Source organism: Saccopteryx bilineata, chromosome 3 (genome assembly GCF_036850765.1).
Source record: "Saccopteryx bilineata isolate mSacBil1 chromosome 3, mSacBil1_pri_phased_curated, whole genome shotgun sequence".
Classification (NCBI taxonomy): Eukaryota; Metazoa; Chordata; class Mammalia; order Chiroptera; family Emballonuridae; genus Saccopteryx; species Saccopteryx bilineata.
Window position 1 is genome coordinate 296323605 of NC_089492.1, and position 14580 is coordinate 296338184.

The 14580-nt window shown below is 47.2% G+C and overlaps 1 long non-coding RNA gene across 1 annotated transcript; it reads left to right on the forward strand.

The window, feature by feature from the left end:
• Window positions 1-7133: 7133 nt before the first annotated feature.
• LOC136329261 (uncharacterized) lies at window positions 7134-8893 on the forward strand. The gene is made up of 2 exons (XR_010730170.1): window positions 7134-7240; window positions 7537-8893. It is a non-coding gene; the product is annotated as an uncharacterized lncRNA (long non-coding RNA).
• Window positions 8894-14580: the final 5687 nt, after the last annotated feature.

A 14580-nucleotide genomic window follows, 5' to 3' on the forward strand; every position in this document is an offset into this window, starting at 1 on the left:
GGCAGTCAGAGGTTTGATTTCCACATGGTCACAGTCCAAGAGAGGGGCCATCAGTGTGGAAGGCTGGACTTTTGAAATGGGGCTGTTCTGTCTAGCCCCATATCTAGTGTCTGTCCCTGTCTGGGCACACCTGTCTGTGGTTCCCATCTGCATGTATTCTCTTGACCCCCACCCCATCCCTTCCCTCTTTCTTTGGAAATTTCCCTCAATAACCCCATGTCGATGATGGCTGAGACTCAAGTCCCTTGGTGCCCAACATCACACGGTCTGGGCACATCTGTCTGTGGTTCCCATCTGCATGTATTCTCTTGACCCCCACCCCATCCCTTCCCTCTTTCTTTGGAAATTTCCCTCAATAACCCCATGTCGATGATGGCTGAGACTCAAGTCCCTTGGTGCCCAACATCGCACAGGCAGTGAGTTGATCAGCAGGGTCAGATGTCAAAGCTCAGGCGCCCAGAGCAGAAGGGTGCACGTGCCCACTCTTATTTTTTTCCACTTGGGTCCCAGCACGGTCATCTCTCCCCTGGACCTGCCTCCTCACTGGTCTCCCTGCTCCCTTCCTCCCCTTAGTACAGTCTCAATGCAGAGACTTCATAGAAACCTAGGTCAGTCCATATCACATCTCTGCTCAAAATCCTTCAGTGGCTCCCATTTCTCAGAATAAAAGGTGGTCTGCAGAGTGTTTGGGGACATTACTCTGACCTCCTTTTCCTACCCCTGCCCTCATCACTCTGTTCCAGCTCACCAGCCTCCTTGAACACCCAGACACAATTCTGCCTCAGGGCCTTTGCATATGCTGTTTTCTCTTCCTGGAATGCTATACCTTTAGATAGCCTCACCTCCTTCCTGTCATGCTGGAATGTCTTCTTCTCAGAGAGGCTCCCTGAACACCCTATTTAAAATGGCAGCACCTCTTACCTTTCCCTCTGTCATACCTTCCTTCACTTCGTACTTAATTTTTCTTCAGAGCATTTATCACCTTCTAACACACTATATTATCTGTCCATTTTGTTTATTTTATGTCTCCTCCATTAGAATGTAAGCTTCCCGAGAGCAAAGACTTTTTTTTTTTTTCTCAAGAGACAGAAAGAAAGGGAGAGAGATGAAAATCATCAACGCATTGTTGTGTTGCTTTACCTGTTCACTGACTGTTTCCTATACCTACTTTGACGGGGGTGGGGTTAGGGGGCTCAAGCCTAGTTAGTGACCCCCTTGCTCAAGCCAGTGACTTGAGATCATGTTGATACCGCGCTCAAGCCAGCGACCTAGGTGTTTCGAACCTGGGCCCTCAGAGTCCTAGGTCGACCCTCTATCCACTGCGCCACCACTGGTCAGGTGAGGGCAAAGGCTTTTGCATATCCAGCCCCCGACTTTAGATTGGGGTCTAGCACAGTGTGAGATACTGCATTAGTGAGATTTTTGCATTTGGAGGATTCCTTGCATTGTTGCTATATTGTTTCATTTAACACATGTTGACCCACAGTCAATGCCGAGAGAGGCAGGAAACAGGAGAAGACACATCTTTGTCCTAGATCAGGGGTCGGGAAACTTTTTGGCTGAGAGAGCCATGAATACCACATACTTTTTTTTTTATTTTAGTTTTTTTTTAAAATTAATTTTACTAGGGTGACATCAATAAATCATGGTACATATGCTCAAAGAAAACATGTCCAGGTTATCCTGTCAATCAATTATGTTGCATACCCATCACCCAAAGTCAGATTGTCCTCCATCACCTTCTATCTAGTTTTCTTTGTGCCCCTCCCCCTCTCCCTTTTCCTCTCCCTCCCCCCCCAACCACCACCACACTCTTTTTTATTTTATTTATTTATTTTTAGAGAGGAGAGAGAGACAGAGAGGGAGAGAGAGACAGAGAGAGAGAGAGAGAGAGAGAGAGAAGGGGGAGGAGCAGGAAGCATCAACTCCCATATGTGCCTTGACCAGGCAAGCCCAGGGTTTCAAACTGGCGACCTCAGCATTTCCAGGTCGACGCTTTATCCACTGCGCCACCACAGGTCAACACACTCTTATCTATGTCTCTTAGTCTTGTTTTTATGTCCCACCTACGTATGGAATAATACAGTTCTTGTTTTTTTCTGATTTACTTATTTCACTTCGTATAATGTTATCAAGATCCCACCATTTTGTTGTAAATGATCCGATGTCATCATTTCTTATGGCTGAGTAGTATTCCATAGTGTATATGTGCCACATCTTCTTTATCCAGTCTTCTATTGAAGGGCTTTTTGGTTGTTTCCATATCTTGTCCACTGTGAACAATGCTGCAATGAACATGGGGCTGCATGTGTCTTTACGTATCAATGTTTCTGAGTTTTTGGGGTATATACCCAGTAGAGGGATTGCTGGGTCATAAGGTAGTTCTATTTTCAGTTTTTTGAGGAACCACCATACTTTCTTCCATAATGGTTGTACTACTTTACATTCCCACCAACAGTGAATGAGGGTTCCTTTTTCTCCACAGCCTCTCCAACATTTGCTATTACCTGTCTTGTTAATAATAGCTAATCTAACAGGTGTAAACACCACATATTTTAAAATGTAATTCCATGAGAGCCATACAATGACCCGTGTACATTATCCAATAAAAATTTGGTGTTGTCCCGGAGGACAGCTGTGATTGGCTCTAGCCACCTGCAACCATGAACATGAGCGGTAGGAAATGAATGGATTGTAATACATGAGAATGTTTTATATTTTTAACATTATTTTTTAAAAATTATTTATTTATTTATTCATTTTAGAGAGGAGAGAGAGAGAGAGAGAAAGAGGAGCAGCAGGAAGCATCAACTCCCACACACGCCCTGACCAGGCAAGCCTAGGGTTTTGAACCATCGACCTCAGCGTTCCAGGTCGAGGCTCCATCCACTGCGACACCGCAGGTCAGGCACATTATTATTTTTTATTAAAGATTTGTCTGCTTGGATAAAGAAGATGTGGTACATATACACTATGGAATACTACTCAGCCATAAGAAATCATGACATCGGATCATTTACAGCAAAATGGTGGGATCTTGATAACATTATACGAAGTGAAATAAGTAAGTCAGAAAAAAACAGGAACTGCATTATTCCATACGTAGGTGGGACATAAAAGTGAGACTAAGAGACATTGATAAGAGTGTGGTGATTACGGGGGGAGGGGGGAGAGGGAGAGGGAAAGGGGGAGGGGGAGGGGCACAAAGAAAACTAGATAGAAGGTGACAGAGGACAATCTGACTTTTTTTTTTTTTTTTTTAATTTTTTATTTATTCATTTTAGAGAGGAGAGGGAGAGACAGAGAGAGATGAGGGGAGGAGCTGGAAGCATCAACTCCCATATGTGCCTTGACCAGGCAAGCCCAGGGCTTCGAACCGGCAACCTCAGCATTTCCAAGTGGACGCCCCATCCACTGCGCCACCACAGGTCAGGCGAGGACAATCTGACTTTGGGTGGTGGGTATGCAACATAATTGAACGACAAGATAACCTGGACTTGTTATATTTGAATATATGTATCCTGATTTATTGATGTTGCCCCATTAAAAAATTAAAATTATTAAAAAAAAAAAGATTTGTCTGCGAGCCAGATGCAGCCATCAAAAGAGCCACATCTGGCTCGCGAGCCATAGGTTCCTGACCCCTGTCCTAGATGGAAGGGGATGGAAGAACTGGGAGTAGGTGCCCTGGTCAGATAGCTCAGTAGGTTAGAACATCATCCGGAAGTGCAGAGGTTGCCGGTGTGATCCCCGGTCAGGGCACAGACAGAAACAGATCATTGTCCTTGACTCTCTGTCTGTCTCCCTTCCTCTCTTGCTATAACCAATTAAAAAAAAAGAAAGAAAAAGAACAGAGAGAAGGAGAGACAATCACATGGTGGTTGTGGTGGTGGTGGGTGTTGGTGGTGGTGTGTAATAACAAAGAGTCTGGGGGTGTGGGTTCGAATCCTGATTTTGCCTAATTTTGGTCATATTTATTGTGTGCTTAAGTGCTTTTCTGAGTACATCATACCTGTGTATGGATACTCCTCACAACAATCTATGAAATGGGTCGTATAACCCCCATGTATGTGAGGAAACTAAGGCACATGCACGTTAAGTAATGTGTCTATGCCCACAAAGCTAATATGTGACAGAGAGGGTTGAACCCAGGCCATGCCATGGAGACCCTTCATTCTTTTGTGTTACCCTGCCCTGCTGCCTCCTGATCTGTCCCCTTTCTTGCGGTGTGACTCTGGGCAAATTACTTAACCTCTCTGTGCCCCAGTCCCCCAACAGCAAAATGGGGATCCCAGTGTTGGGCGGATTGGATGAGATTACGAAGAGCTCTTAGCACAGTCATGGGCTAAGAGGAAACAATAGGTGAGTGTTACAATGACAGAGATGCTAGGCTTTCTCCCCGCATGTGCTGTCATGGGGGGAGCAGAGGGCCCATGAAAGCCCAGAAAAGGCTGCTGAGAGGGTGAGAGGGGCAGGGCAGGCTTCCTGGGGGAGGAGGGGTGGCCAGGGCTGAACTTGAAGGGCCAGTTTGGCTGCCCAGGGTGGCCAAGAGGAAGGGGAGGGAGAGCGTGGGGAGTGTTCCAGGTCAGAAAGCTCGCTGAGCCTCGGAGGGGAGGCTGTGCTCCCGGCGCTGTGCTCCGGGTGGGCACGCTTAGGTGCTCCCAGGGAGAGGGGACAGTGCATCTCGTCACTCTGCGCTCCTGTCGCATCCATGTTACAGATGTTGTCTGAGCTCGGCCTTGCCTGGGTTGGGGTCCGAGGGAAGGAACAGACCCCTTACCTTTTGTGAGGCAGACCGAGGGGGATTGGCGCCCCCTCGACAGCGACAGCGGAGTAGATAGAGGGTCAGGGTGGGGAGGCCGCTAGCCAAAGGCCCAGGTGCCCCGGGCCTGTGACACTAACGCGTATTTGGGTGAGCCCAGGTCCCTTCTTGTGCAGGTGTAGAAGCTGTTCTCTAGGGGCATTAGATGGGAGTCACGGGCAGGGGCTGTGGGTCGGGGTAGGAGGAACGGGGGCCCTGCTTCCTGGGTCTGAGGGAGGAGACAGTCCCTGAGCAAGCGCTCCCTCCCCCGACACGCCCCCTCCCCCCCCTCCCAGAGGTCTAGAGCAGCGGGCGAGACCGAAACCGGAGTCTCCGCCCCACTTCCTGGGCCCAGGGGCCCCTTCCTCCTTCTCTGGCCGCAAAGGAGGCCCCTCCCTCTCTGCAAACCGTAGCAAGTGGTTCCCAAATTCCAACTGGGGTTCCCACCCTTGTGCAGCCTGACTCAGTAAGTCCTGGGCGGAGCCAGTGAGCCCTTGTCTTGGAAACTATCCAAGGGGGAACCCCGGCAGCTAAGAACCCAACATATACCTTCCCGGAAGGTCGTCAGGGCGCCTTTTACTGAGTGAGATAATTTAGGCCCATGTGTCTGGGTTTACCTCTGTCCCCAGACTTGCCCTTGGAGGACTGGTCCAGTATTGATTCGCAGGATGAGGAAGGAAGTCAGATTCCCGGGAAATGGGACCTAGGGCAGGTAGTTGTGGGAGGGGTGTAAGTAACAAGGAAGCTGGATGTCAGGGGAGATACATTTACTCACCTATTGCTATTTTTTAATTATTATTATTTTTGCGTGTGCAAAAGACATGGAGCAGGGACAGACAAAGAAGAAGGGAGAGAGGTGAGAAATATCAGCTCTTCGCTGTGGCACCTTAGTTGTTCATTGATTGCTTTCATATATGCCTTGATGGGGGAGAATGATGGGGGGGGGCTTCAGCTGAGCCAGTGACCCCTTGCTTAAGCCAGCGACCTTTGGGCTCAGCCAGCGACCTTTGGGCTCAAGCCAGAGACCATGGGGTCATGTCAATGGTCCCAAGCTCAAGCCAGTGACCCAGCGCTCAAGCTGGCAACCTCGGGGTTTCAAACCTGGGTCCTCTACGTCCCAGGCAGACAGACAGACGCTCTATCCACTGCGCCATCGCCTGGCCAGGTACCTATTGTTACTTTATTCTTTCAATAAATGGTTGAGACCTAATTTGTGCTTCTCCCTTTTCCCTCAAAAAAGAGTCTACTGCCTGACCAGGCGGTGGCGCAGTGGATAGAGCGTCGGACTGGGATGCCCAAGTACCCAGGTTCAAGACCCCGAGGTCGCCAGCTTGAGCACAGGCTCATCTGGTTTGAGCAAAAGTTCACCAGCTTGGACCCAAGGTCCCTGGCTTGAGCAAGGGGTTACTCGGTCTGCTGTAGCTCCCCAATCAAGGCACATATGAGAAAGCAATCAATGAACAACTAAGGTGTCACAACGAAAAACTAATGATTGATGCTTCTCATCTCTCTCTGTTCCTGTCTGTCTGTCCCTATCTATCCCTCTCTCTGATTCTCTCTGTCCCTGTAAAAAAAAAAAAAAAAAAGAGTCTACTTGGGGAACTAGATTGTGCTGGCACCTACAGTCACCATTCACAGTGACCTGTGTACTAATGAGGGTGTTACAGGGCTTTGTGATTCCCCAGAAGAGGCCTTTATTCCAACTTTGTTGTTGTGGGTGTGTGAGGCAGTCACAGAAGCTTTTCCTGCTTAAGCGATCACTGAACAGGGTTCTGAAGGATGAATAGTTCACCAAGGGCGATGTGGCAAAGTGATATTCTAAGCAGGGGGAATCTCAGGCAGGAAGTCCCTAAGTCATGTGGCAGCAAATTCTTAAGCACCTACTGTGTGCCAAGCACATACTAGGTGTCAGGCCAGGGAAACCTCTGTCTTGTGTGTCATCCTAGTAGGCGCGGTGGGCACACATTCATGAAAAAAGACTTTCAGCTATGGAGGAACTGAAACAAGGGCGAAGTGATTGGACTGACCGAGGGACAGGCAGGTGTGGTCACTTCAGGTTGGGCGGTCAGGGATGGCCTCTGTGAGGAGGTGGCATGTGAGCTTTGACCTGAATTTCCAAATGAGAGGTTTCAGGCTAAGGGCATACCTTGGGGACGCAGGGCGGGGCGAACCCTGCTGGAGGTGTGGCTAGCTAGAGAAGGCGAGACTGCACCTAGCTATGCGGATGGTCACGACGTTGATGATGACGACAATGACAATGGCAAATGACAAGGTGACCCAAACCGCAACTCAAATGGGTATGTCTGAAGCCTGAGTCTCAAGAAGCTCGTAGTATATTTGGGGAGGCCACCAGACGCTCGCTGCCTTAAACGAGCCATACTGGGGGTGGCTCAGGCAGTGCGGAAGCTCCGGAGCCCCTTGCCAGGCCAAGGAGTGAGGGTAGGATTTTCCTTGGCATTCCCCTGAAATCCGCCAAATGTGGAGAGGGAGAGGAGAGTAGCACGGGGTGGGGGCGGGGCTAAGAACCGGCCTGGCAGGAGACGGAGGGAGGGGGAGGGAGGCTGGTGGCTGAGCTGTTTGTTCTGGAGGGATCGAATGAGGGAAGGTCTCCGGAAACTTCAGGTGCCTGGATCCGAGGCTGGAGAGCTGGACCCACGGGGCAGTAACCGGGAAAGGATTCATTTCATTCTCTTTATCTTTATTTATTTAATGTATTGACTTTTTTTTTTTTTTAGAGCGAGAGCAAAGGAGAGAGAGAGAGAGAAAGATAGAGAAACAAACATCGACTCTTTGCTCCACCCACTGATGCCGTCATTAGTTGATTCTTGTATGTGCCCTGACCCGGAATCGATCCTGCAGCCTTGGCGTATGGGGACGACGCTCACCGAATGAGCCAGGGCCTCATTTCGTTCTCATTTCTTCCTCTCTAAGACGAGCAGACAGACGCCTTGGCACTTGCCGTAAAGGCTGGTGGGAAGGCAAGGTGTGAGAAGATTGTTACAAAGTGCTTAGACCAAGTCTCGGGGCTTAGTTGATAGATGAAAAACCGATGGACAAAGGAATGAATCACTAACTACATGACCAAGGTGACGTTCGGTGACAGGGCGGTTCTGGGGGCTGATAGCGTAGAGTGCCAGCGCCTGCTCTGACATCTCAGGCAACCGGCAGCCTCAGTTTCCCTACCTCAGCTTTCGATGACCATTCACTTATTCAAGACATGGCCTCACCGATTCAACAGATGTATATTAAGCATCTACACTACAGCAGAAACTGTTGTACAGTAAGGGGAGGGGGTGGGACAGGAAGTCACAGAGGTAATGAGGGCCACGGTGGGTTCCCAGGGTCACTGTCAGGATCAGAGTGAGTATGGGGGCTACAGAAGTGTTTGGATCAAGTATTTTGAAAGAACTGACATAAAATTAACCATCCCCCCCCCCTAAGTGATAAGGGAGGAGGCAGAGAGACAGACTCCCGCATGCACCCAACCGGGATCCACCCAGCATGCCCACCAGGGGGCGATGCTCTGCCCATCTGGGGCATTGCTCTGTTGCAACCGGGGCCATTCTAGCGCCTGAGGCGGAGGCCATGGAGCCATCCTCAGCACCCAGGCCAACTTTGCTCCCATGGAGCCTTGGCTGTGGGAGGGGAAGAGAGAGATAGAGAGAAGCGAGAGGGGGAAGGGTGGAGGAGCAGATGTGTGCTTCTGTGTGCCCTGGCCGGGAATTGAACCCAGGACTTCCACATGCTGGGCTGAGGCTCTACCGCTGAGCCAACCAGCCAGGGCCAAAATTGACCATCTTAAAATGAATAACTCAGTAGAATTTAGTATATCCACAGTGCCTCCGTGCAACCAGCAACTCTGACTAGTTCCACAACAATTTTGTCACCCAAAATAAAGTCCCGTATCCATTAACCATCGCTGCCCATTCCTCCTGCCTCCGACTCTTGGGAGTCACCATTTGCTTTCTTCCTCTGTGGCTTTTTCTGTTCTGTACATTTCACATACAGGGGGCCCTCGGGTTACAACAGCCTCGACGCACGATGTATCGGGTTTCTGATGCTCACTCCTATAAAAACTTTAAAAAATGGAGACATGAGCGTTTTGGCTTAGGTGGTTAGCGTCGTACTTACCGATTACGTGGATGAACTAGTTTGGTTGCGAGAGGTGGAAGAATACGCAGTACAGTGTACAGTACAGTAGATTTACGTCTTTTTCTTTTTTGTGGCTTAGTTGTGTTTTTATGTTCTAGATTATGATTTTACAACTGTGTTAGTATAGGTAAGTGACTTAGGCTACGGTGTGTTTCACCTTACACTAAAATGTGGGTTAGGTCATTGTCTCTAGGATGGAACTTTGTCCTAACAGAGGGATCCCCCTGTACATGGAATTGTACACTGTGGGACCTCATAGTGTTCTTGAGTTTCATACACGTCGTGTGGATCAAGTTTGATATAACTTCAGATGTATAGAAAAGTTACAAAAGAAGACAAGGAATTGCCCTGGCCAGATAGCGGGTTGGTTACAACATCCACCTGAAGCACAGAAGTTGTGGGTTCGATTCCCAGTCAGGGCCATACAGGAGCAGATCGACGTTCCTGTTTCTCTCTCCCTCTCTCCCCTCCTCTCTAAAATCAACAGAATAAACATTTTAAAAAGAACAAAAAGCCCTGGCTGGTTGGCTCAGTGGTAGAGCATCGGCCTGGTGTGTAGGAGTCCTAGGTTTGATTCCCAGCCAGGGCACACAGGAGAAGCGCCCATCTGCTTCTCCACCCCTCCCCCTCTCCTTCCTCTCTGTCTCTCTCTTCCCCTCCCGCAGCCAAGGCTCCATTGGAGCAAAGTTGGCCCGGGCGCTGAGGATGGCTCCATGGCCTCTGCCTCAGGCGCTAGAATGGCCCTGGTTGCAACAGAGCAACACCCCAGATGGGCAGAGCATTGCCCCCTGGTGGGCATGCCGGGTGGATCCCGGTCAGGCACATGTAGGAGTCTGTCTGACTCCCTCCCCATTTCCAACTTCAGAAAAATACAAAAAAAAAAATTAAAAAAGAATAAAAAGAATTTCCATATACTAAACCCAGACCCCCCAGGTTAGCTGTGAACATATTTATAATTTTTTTTTATAGACTCCCGCATGTGGCTTGACCCACCCAGCAACCCCCATCTGGGGTCTGCCCATTTGGGGCCATGCTCACAACTGAGCTATCTTTAGCACCTGAAGCGGAGACTCCACAGAGCCATCCTCATCGCCCAGGGCCAATGTGCTAAAACCAATTGAACCCTGGCTGCAGGAGAGGAAGGGAGGGGGGAGGGAGAAAAGGAGGAGAGGGGGAGGGGTGGAGGAGCAGATGGTTGCTTCTCCTGTGTGCCCTGACTGGGAATCGAACCTGGGATTTCCACATGCTGAGTTGACTCTCTACCACTGAGCCAACTGGCTAGGGTTGAACATAAATGTTTTTGCTTTATCCTTTTCTCTGCCTCTCTTTGTCTCTGTGTAACACACACATACACCTTTTAAAAACTGTTTGAGTCATTGCAGACTTGATATCCCTTTGCCCCTAAAAACATATATTTCCTAAAAACAACAGATTTTTGAGAGAGACAGACAGACAGAAATGGAGAGACAGCAACAGAGAGAGAATTGGGAGCCACAAACCCTCTGACGGGAAAGCAGAGAGCATTGTGGAAGAATCCTCTTAGTTCCTGAAATAGCATCCAACACTTATCAGGGGTTCATTAACATCAACAATGGTAAACATGCATAGTTTTCCTGGAGTCCAAAGAGAGATTCTAAACACTTTGGGTGTGTCTGGGAATCAGGTAGGAGGCCCTCCTAGGAAGGCGTTTGTACACACTGCTGTCTTTGTAATTAACATTAACAGCCAGCCATGCTCTGGCAATCACTGTGGGTTACGTCCTTGTTGCATGTCAACCTTCCACACTCCTGATAGGAGCCGGCGAACTACGACCCTCCACTGGTTTTTGTGAATAAAGTTTTATTGGAACACAGCCGAGCCCATTTGTTTGCATACTGTCCATGGTTGCTTTCCTGCTTTCTGGCCCTTTGCAGAAAATGTTTGCCGACCTCTGCCCTTAAAGGTACATGATATTAGGAGCTCACATTACAGAAAAGGAGAAATATTCTCTGAGAGGGAATGTTTTATTCGAGGTTGAGAGAACCAGCATCTAAAACCAGCACCCCTGTTCTTTTTTTTCCCTTAAAATCTGCCAAATTCTGGTTTAGATGAAAGTCTCTATGATACATATTTTTTAATTTATTAATTTTTAGAGAGAGAGAGAGAGGGAGGGAGAAACACTGATTTGTTTTTCCACTTATTCATGCATTCATTGGTTGATTCTTGTATGTGCCCTCACTGGGGATGGAACTCACAACCTTAGCATATTGAGATGATGCTCTAACGAATTGAGCTAGCCAGCCAGGACAGAATTCTCTCCTTTCTAAGGACGAATAACATTCCCCTGTCTGTACATACCATGTTTTGTGTATCCACTCATCCATCGATGGACATTTAGGGAGCTGCATTATTTCCATTGTTTCTTATAGATTGTTTCACCTGCATAGGGAAGAAACCATTCTCCAAGAACACTGCGAAAATGCAGGTGAATAAAAATAAAATAAAATAAAATAAAATAAAATAAAATCACCCATCATTCTGTCTGGCAGAGACCTCTCTCAGAATTTGATAGTGTTTTTAAAAAAACTTATTTATTGATTTTAGAGAGAGAGGAAGGGGGAGAGAAGAGAGAGAGAGAGAGAGAGAGAGAGAGAATGGGGGAGGGGAGGAGCAGGAAGCATCCACTCATAGTAGTTGCTTCTCACATGTGCCTTGACCAGGCAAGCCCAGGGTTTGGAACTGACGACCTCAGTGTTCCAGGTCGACGCTTTACCCACTGTGCCACCACAGGTCAGGCAGTATTTTTTTTTTAACTCTAAGAATATTCATGTTACTATATAAACTTTAAAAAGAGAGAGTCAGGCTGCTGTAGTCCCCGGTCAAGGCACATATGAGAAAGCAATCAATGAACAACTAAGGAACCACAATGAAGAATTGATGTTTCTCATCTCTCTCCCTTCTTGTCTGTCTGTCCCTATCTGTCCCTCTCTCTGACTCTCTCTGTCACTGCCCCTCCAAAACAAAAAAACGAGAGAGAGAGAGAGAGAGAGAGAGAGAGAGAGTGTGTCAGGGCCTTGGCCAGGTGGTTCAGTAGATAAAACGTTGTCCTGGCCTGACCTGTGGTGGCGCAGTGGATAAAGTGACAACCTGGAAACGCTGAGGTTGCTGGTTCAAAACCCTGGGCTTGCCTGGTCAAGGCACATATGGGAGTTGATGCTTCCTGCTCCTCCGCCTCTCTCTCTCTCTCCTCTCTATAATGAATAAATAAAATCCTAAAAACAAACAAACAAACAAAAAAAACCCCAACAACCCAAAATGTTGTCCTGGTGAGCTGAGGTCATGGGTTAGAACCCCAGTCAGGGCACGTATGAGAAGCAATCAGAGTGCACAGTTAAACTGAACAACTCTCTTTCTGCCTCTCTCTCTCAGATCAATGAAAAAATATTTTAATAATTAAAATAAAGGCAGAGTAAGTCTGCTTCCCCACTCCACCACCTTATTGGCACTTACTGAAGGAACTCATGATGTTCAAATGTCTGAACCTGATAATGCTGTGTAGACAGAGTCTGTCTAGAGACATGTACGGAAAAATTAATGTTTACTGTCTGTCTCAGGGAATTGTGAGTGCAGGAACCCTCTCTGTCTTGTGGCTGAATTCCCAGTGACTAGTTCAATGCCTAGGACAGTAGATACTCATTAAATAATTGTTGTAGAAGGAATGTAGGGGCAGGAATAGAAGAGAGTAGGACCACTCTTCTACTGATAGACCATGAGGTTGATTTTATTTGCTTCTAGAGTGTCGCTATGGCAGAGAAGCACGACTGTGAGGAACATTTTCCTATGTATGCTTCTTTCTCAATGACTAATTTGTTGCATAAATTCTTACAAGGGGAAGGCTGGGTCCAAGATATGCACAGATGGTTTTGCCATGCATTGGAACAACCTTTTAGGAAGGCTGTATGCGTTGATACTCCCACCGGTAGGTATGAGTACTTGTTTTACCACATCCTTGCCAACACTCGATATTATCATTGTTTTGATCCTGCTAATCTGATATGTGAAAAATATGTTGTTGTTATCTCAGTGAGCATTTCTCTGCTTCCCAGTAAGGCTGAGTAGTTTCAAACATCTGTTACCTTTCATTGCAAATTGCCCATCACAGCCTTTGCCTATTCTCCCCTCCCCCTGTTGGGGGTGAGATTTTTTTCTTATTGATTCATAAGTGCTCTTTACATATCAAGGATACCAACTCTTTGTCGTTTTGGTGGGTAAAGAGGAACCAGAATTTGAGAGAGGGGAAGTCACTGCTCAAGGTACACCTCTAAGAAGGGGTAGGTCAGGAATTTGAAATAAGGTCTGTCTAGATCGTTGTCTGGGGTTCTTTACCACAGCCTCCATGATATCATCTTCTTTTCCTGGTTTTGCCCCTACCCGGAAGCCTTGAGTTCCCACAATCTCAGAAAGGGGAGAGGCCTCTCACCAGACCCAGCTATCCTTACTACATCCCCAATAGCAAACTTGTTCTTCGGTATATTGTGTAAATACTTGGCACATACTAGGTACTCAGAAAATAGTATCTGCTATTATTGCTTTTAAAATTCATTGTTTTCTCTCCAGCCACATGTCTTTCCTGCTGCCTCTCCCTTCAAGCCAACCCTCACCATCCCAAACATCTGTCACTCCCCAAGCAAGTTCCCCATGTCTCCTAGTTTTCACATATGCTATTCCACCTCTGTACTTGGTCCACTGCAGAACTCCTACTTATACTTCAAAACCCTATTTAGATTTTTGTTCTTCTGGGATGTCTTCCCTCACCCCTATGCCGAATTTTTTTTTTTAATTTTTTATTTTATTTATTCATTTTAGAGAAGAGACAGAGAGGGACAGAGAGAGACAGAGAGAGAGGAGCTGGAAGCATCAACTCCCATATGTGCCTTGACCAGGCAAGCCCAGGGTTTCAAACCAGCGACCTCAGCATTTCCAGGTCGATGCTTTATCCACTGTGCTACCACAGGTCAGGCCCCTATGCCGAATTTTTAATTACAGATTCTGTACCCAGGGTTGTTTGTGTTCCCTTTGGCCTTTTCAGGGAACTAAAGAAATAAGACACACTTTTCCATGAAAAAATAAATCATTAGCTTCAAACTATAAATGCTGAAGAACCCAAGTGAAAAGATTGCTTTTCATGTCTAGAGAACAAACATTACATCAACTTTATTGTTCAAGCCAAATTTCAAAAACCTCCTGGGGCAGTTGGAAACAATTTATCAGTCAGATATTTCTCACTTCAAAGAATTCTCAAGTATTCTGTTTATTGCTGACAAATCTGATTCGATTATAAATTAAACTAAGTACTTGTGGCCAAATAATTTCCAAAACAAAATTATAAAAATCCCTAGAGTGTTGTTTTTCTTCTCAGCCAGCTTTATCAAGTATAATTTTTTTGGGGAGGAGCAGAGACAGAGAGTCAGAGAGAGGGACAGATAGGGACAGACAGACAGGAAGGGAGAGAGATGAGAACAATCAATTCTTCATTGCGTTTCCTTAGTTGTTCATTGATTGCTTTCTCATATGTGCCTTGACCGGGGTGCTACAGCAGACCGAGTGACCCCTTGCTTGAGCCAGCAACCTTGGGCTCACGCTGGTGA